The sequence below is a fragment of the Octopus bimaculoides genome, chromosome 23 (assembly GCF_001194135.2).
Source record: "Octopus bimaculoides isolate UCB-OBI-ISO-001 chromosome 23, ASM119413v2, whole genome shotgun sequence".
Classification (NCBI taxonomy): Eukaryota; Metazoa; Mollusca; class Cephalopoda; order Octopoda; family Octopodidae; genus Octopus; species Octopus bimaculoides.
The window spans coordinates 21,561,862-21,568,517 of NC_069003.1; the positions used below are offsets into that span (position 1 = coordinate 21,561,862).

A 6,656-nucleotide genomic window follows, 5' to 3' on the forward strand; every position below is an offset into this window, starting at 1 on the left:
GTGTGTGTGTGTGTGTGTGTGTGTGTGTGTGTGTGTGTGTGTGGATTAACCGATTAACATAGTTTGGGTGACAGCTGTAGTGGTAGTGCTGGTGGTGATGATGCAGGTGGTTTTTGCCGGTGGTGGTGGTGCTGAAGGTGATAGTGATGGCAGTTAACAATGGTGGCTACGAGGCTTGCAATTTCTGTTGGTCTTTTATTTTGTGTTGCAGGCTCAGCTCCATCATTATCATCATCATAAGGAGGAGGATGATGGAGGAGGAGAAAGAGGCGAAGAAGGAAGAAAAAAAATGAGAAGACAACAACAATGATGATGAGAACAACGGCTGGTAGGATAAAGTTATTCCACAGACCAGGATACTTGCAACAGAATGGAAATGCACCCAAGGCTCAGAAACTGATGTTGAACCAGGTAACAGACTAAGTATTTCCTCAAAGAAAAGGGGTGGTTCCTCTTGTGATTGTTCCTCCCTCTGAAGTGCTTTCTTCAGTTTTCATTGGTCAATCCAAGGGTGTGGAAAAAAAAGATGCTTGCCCAAGTTGACATGTAATGAGATTAAACTCAAAAACTATGGAGTTACGAAGTAAACCTCTTAACTGAACAGCAATGTCAATACTCATTTGCAATTACCAGCAAAATATCAGGTGTGGCTGTGAGGTAAGAAGCTTGCTTCCCAACCACATGGTTCCAGGTTCAGTCCCACTGCATGGCACCTTGGGCACATCCCCTCTATTACACCCTCAGGCCAACCAAAGTCCTGTGAGGTGGATTTGGTAGACAAAAACTGAAAGCAGCCCGTCACACACACACACACACACATGTATGTATCATATTTATGTGTATGTATCTTTGTGTCTGTGTTTGTCCTCCGTTCACTGCTTGTCAACCGGTGTTGGTGTGTTTATGTCACTATGACTTAGCAGTTTGGCAAAAGGGTACAATAGATTAGGTACTAGGCTATAAAAAATAAGTCCTGTGGTTGATTTGTTTCACTAAAACCCTTCAAGGTGGTGCTCCAGCATGGCCGCAGTCATATGACTGAAACAAGTAAAAGAATAAAAGAATAAAACACATCAAGGAGATTGCTGTTGTTGTTGCTGTTGCTGTCTAGCCTCCTCCTCCTCTAAATCATCCTTCATTTAATGGGAGATGCGGGAGGCTACATAATAACAATAACAAGAGAAGCAGTGCTTGACTGCTCAACCTGCTAGAAATAGCAACCAAATTTCCCTCAAATTACACCATACCATCTTAACCTTTTGACACCTAAAAGACACCCAATACACTCTGTAGACAGGGTTGGCATCCAGCTGTAGAAACCAGGCCAAAACAGACAACTAGAGCCTGGTGTAGCTCTCCAGCTTATCAGCTCCAGTCAAACTGCCTAACACATAAAAGGGACTCATGCCAGTGACATGTAAATGGCTGATGACACATAAGAGACACCCAGTACACTCTGTAAAGAGGCTGGCATTAGCCAAAACAGATGACTGGAGCCTGGTGCAGCTCTCTGGCTTACGAGCTACAGTCCAATCATTTAACCCATGCCAGCATGGAAAACATGTTAAATGATGAGATCAAATGGATGTTAAATAATGATGATGACAACTAACAGGATCGTGATGCTGAACGGGTAACCTTGGGTAAGCCTGATGTGTGTTAATGCATTCAGTAATGAAAAGATGAAACAGAACACACTGAGTAAAGTATTCCTGAGTTCTGTGCAAGGAGAAAAAAGATGGAAGGTCACAACTGAAATGGTGTTGATCGTAAATCTGTTCAAATAGATCTGACCTGGGAAGTGGGGTGGTTTAAAACAACAACAACAACAACAGGACTAAATAAGCAGTGGAGTTGATTTGTTTGACAAAACCCTTCAATGGAGTGCTCCAGCATGGCCACAGTCTAATAACTGAAACAAGCAAAAGAGGGTCATCAACACACCATAACCTCTTTCCTTCTGCACATGACTTTAGATGATTTAAATAGACAACATACACACATACAATGTTGTTGATCTCCAAATGAGTTCTTACCCCAGCATTGTTCCTGGGACTTAAATATAGCGTCATATACGTAACAAACAGAAGCTCATTGACCTTGAAGTTATGTAAATTACGCACAACTTAAAATAGGCAACTAGGAAAGAAGTTTGCATCAAAACAGTAATACTAAAAGCAAACTACTTTTCACACTCTATTCAAATTTTTATTATGCACAATAAACACGTGTATAGTATTACCCACAAGTTCTGAATTTTCATATATATGCTGTGCCTACAGAAGACATGCAAATGCTTGAAAGAAATGAGGCTAGCATGCTCTGTTGGATATGCAATGTCAGTGTGCATGTGGGATAGAGTGTAAATGTGTTAAGAGGAAAACTGGGTATAAGAAGCATCAGATGTAGTGTGCAAGAGAGAAAACTGTGCTGGCATGGTCATGTGATGTGTATGGATGAGGACAGCTGTGTAAAGAGATGATCTCTAGTCATGGAGGGAACCTATGGAAGGGGTAGACCCAGGAAGATGTGGGATGAGGTGGTGAAATATGATCTTTGGTTGTTGAGCTTCACAAAGTCAATAACAAGTGACTGAGGCTTCTGGTGATTTGCTGTGCTTAAGAAGAGACATCAAAAGCACCCATTGCCGGTGGCACGTAAAAGGCACCTGTGCTGATGACACGTAAGAGACACCCAGTACACTCTGTAAAGAGGATGGCATTAGGAAGGGCATCCAGCCATAGAAACCAAGACAAAACAGATGACTGGAGCCTGGTGCAGCTCTCTGGCTTACCAGCTCTGGTCAAACCATCCAACCCATGCCAGCATGGAAAACATATGTTAAATGGTGATGATGATATATGTGTGTGCATATACACACACATATATATATATATATATATATATATAGAGAGAGAGAGAGAGAGAGAGAGAGATAGTTATCTGTGTATGACATTTAATGTATATACACTATTGAAGGGCATGAATCATGGGAACATCAAATTCAATTCAGTCACTGCTATAATGTTTGCCTTGCTCTGATAAATATTGTGTTTTTATCAAAACATATCTACCAAGAGATTTTCTCTCAGACAAATAGCAGTCCTTCAGTTAAATATGATACACAGAGAACAATTGTAATTTAATGCTGTTCCAACTTCAAATACACACACACACACACACACACACAAATATAAATGCAGGCATGCTTATGTGGTACTTGCTTCCCAGCCACATGGTTTGGTGGCCAGTTCCACTGTGTGACACCTTAGACAGATATCTTCTATTAAACTAGTGGTTCCCAACTAGGGTCCATATGGCACTCGGGGGTCCATATAAGATTTTGTTGTTAAAATTTATATGTAATAAATTGCTTATGCTTCTAGAATACACTAAATATTTGAATTTTTTAATAAGAATTCTAATAATATTTAGTAATAAAAATACAGCAGGATTTTTTTAAACACTTAATGGCTATGAGGGTTCACCAGAATCAGATAAGAATTAAAGGGGTCCAGAGATTAAAAAAATGGCTGAGAACCGCTGTACTAAAGCATTCCTTATCATTGTTTGACATCCATTTTCCATGTTGGGATGGGTTGGACAGTTTGACAGGAGCTGGACAGCTGGAGAGATGTCCAGACTACAATTGTCTGTTTTGACATGGTTTCTACAGCTGGATGCCTTTCTTAATGTCAATCACTTTACAGAGTGTACTGGGTGCCTTTTATGTGTCACTAGCATGGGTGTATTTGTGTAGCACTGATATGTGTGCATTTTATGTGGTACTGAAACATGCAGGGCAAAGACCTCACAGCTGGGAGAGGGAGAGGATGCATGGCCATCAAGGACATACCTGTATGTATGGATGGCCATGGTTTTACTTAGCTTCACGTCTTCTCAAGTACAGTAAAATCGCCACAAGTCCTGGTCACTTATCATCTCCTCAGTGAGGCCCAGCACCTGAAGATCCTTTCTCACCACTTCATCCCATGTCTTCAGCCTTATCAGTGGATTTTCGCAGACAGAAACTGAATTTGTCAGGTGTCTGGGGAAAGTACTGGAGATTTTCATGTGTCTCTTCATTGTTTCATCATCGTTTTAATGTTCATTTTTCCATGCTTCCATGAATCAGATGGAATTTGTTAAGGGAACTTTTCTATCGCCAGATGCCCTTCCTGTTGCCAATTTGCACCTGTTTCCAATCAAAGTAATATTTCTCCTTAGCTGGACATGTTTTTGCAAAAGATTAACATCAAACAACACTACTTTATATGTGAATGATGTTAACATTATACAAGCAGTGATTGTCTTGTCATCACAAGACAATCACTTGTTGATATAAGGAAATGCAAGTGTTGTTTGATGCACTTGATGTAGGCCTGCGTGTTGAGTCTGAGGCCATGTGGGAAGATGAATGCAGGTGTAGTGTTGCCATCACTAGTGATCACTCCAAACACCAAGATGTTGACAGGATGTTTGATTTTTATCACTCTTTGTAGATGTCTTCAGATTGCTTTGTCCTCAGATTGACAGTCAAACACTCTGAGGTGTTCATTTTGGAGCTTCTGGTGCAAATGCCAAGCAGTACAGCATGTTATTTCCAAATTTCTGGCAGAGTGAATGCATCATGGTGCTGTTTTTCTTACAGACGGTGCCCAACCGACCCTACTATACTGTGTAGTCAACAAAATTAAGAACAAACAATGCACATGAGCGAAATTGAAAATATAAAATGGCAACAATTTACCCATTGCACCCTGGATGGAGGGAAGGATGGAGGGAAGGATGGATGGAGAGAGAGAGAGAGAGTGTGTGTGAGAGAGAGAGAGTGTGTGAGAGAGAGAGAGTGTGTGAGAGAGAGAGAGGGCTACAAAAATAGAATTAGAGAAAGCTATAAGAGGTGTAAATATGTGGCCTATACCAATACTAATCACTCACTAATAACAGCATTGTGAAAATATCGAACATACCACTGTAGAAAAGCACTTCCATTATATTTCCAAAACTTCCTGCCACAAACAGGCAGTTTATCAATAAAAGAAAATCAAGCAAAAAATATATAACAAAAGATATCAATAATCAAAAATCAATCCTAAAAATTCCAAACTATTGTTTTATGCCATTTAGCCGTGACGCATTACTTTTTTGGTTACCTTTTGGTTATTTTGTGAATTAACAATTACAAACACAAATGAAACATAACTAGACTATGACCACCAGTAACAAACATGTTGCACAACTTAGCGATTAAATCCTTTTGTTTTGGCAGAATTTCCCTTGAAAAATTATTACTCATTTTTTTTATTTATATATTTATACTGTGAAAGCGCATGGCTTGGTGGTTAAGGTATTCGGCTTATGCTTGTAAGGTCCTGAGTTCAATCCTTGGTGGTACATCATGTCTTTGAGCAAGACACTTCATTTCACATTGTTCCAGTCCATCTGGCTGGCAAAATGAGTTGTACCTGTAATTCAAAGGGCCAACCTTGACGAGAATTATGTTAAAGGTACATGTCTGTGGAATACACAGCCACTTGCACATTAATTTCATGAGCAAGCTGTTCTGTTGATTGGATCAACTAGAACACTCCTCGTCAATCCCAATGAAGTGCCAGTGTATTTACATACTGTTCCTTCCACTTAGACATGAGGTCTCTTCTCCTTCCTGTTCTTTTTCTGTCTTGCAGTATTGTTAAGCTGTAGGCTGGACTGCCACCTTATGTGTTCTGTTTCTCTATGTTCTGAGTTCAAATCCTCCTGAGGTCATCCTTTTACATTTTATCCTCTCAGGGTCAAAAAAAAAAAACTTAGTGACCTCACAAAAAAACAAAAGCTCCCAGTACACTCTGTACAGTGGTTGGTGTTAGGAAGAGCATCCAGCTGTAGAAACCAAGCCAAAATTGACACTGGAGCTTGACACAGCGTTGTAACTCACTGGATCCTGTCTAACTACCCAGACCATGCTAGCATGGAACAAGGACGTTAAAAGATGATGATAATAATAATGATCATCATCATCATTGCCTTCAATCATTTGCATTGAGAAAGTATGATTTCCATATCAAGAAGAAAAAAAAGTTTATGCATTTTTTTTTTTCAAACATCAGTTTTTATTTTCTAGGTTTCATGTTTCTACCATTGAATTCCCAGAAAAAAAAGCAATGTAAATAAATATATAAATATATAAAACTATAACAAAACAAAAGGATTTAATCGCTAAGTTGTGCAACATGTTTGTTACTGGTGGTCATAGTCTAGTTATGTTTCATTTGTGTTTGTAATTGTTAATTCACAAAATAACCAAAAGGTAACCAAAAAAGTAATGCGTCATGGCTAAATGGCATAAAACAATAGTTTGGAATTTTTAGGATTGATTTTTGATTATTGATATCTTTTGTTACATATTTTTTGCTTGATTTTCTTTTATTGATAAACTGCCTGTTTGTGGCAGGAAGTTTTGGAAATATAAGGGAAGTGCTTTTCTACAGTGGTATGTTCGATATTTTCACAATGCTTCACATTGCTGTTGTTAGTGAGTGATTAGTACAGTATAGGTCACACATTTGTACCTCTTATAGCTTTCTCTAATTCTATCTTTATAGCCCCCCTATCTCTCTCTCTCTATATATATATATATATATATATGTATATAT

At 39.0% G+C, this 6,656-nt stretch overlaps 1 protein-coding gene and 1 long non-coding RNA gene across 2 annotated transcripts in view; one reads left to right on the forward strand and one right to left on the reverse strand.

Annotated features, from left to right (window-relative positions):
• The window catches only part of LOC106867812 (FERM, ARHGEF and pleckstrin domain-containing protein 1), a 303,490-nt gene that overhangs the window by 233,819 nt on the left and 63,015 nt on the right, over positions 1-6,656 (reverse strand). The window lies entirely within an intron of this gene.
• The window catches only part of LOC128250618 (uncharacterized), a 22,592-nt gene continuing 16,015 nt past the window's right edge, over positions 80-6,656 (forward strand). The window contains exon 1 of the long non-coding RNA XR_008266646.1: positions 80-411. This is a non-coding gene — a long non-coding RNA (uncharacterized LOC128250618). The remainder of the gene's footprint in view (positions 412-6,656) is intronic.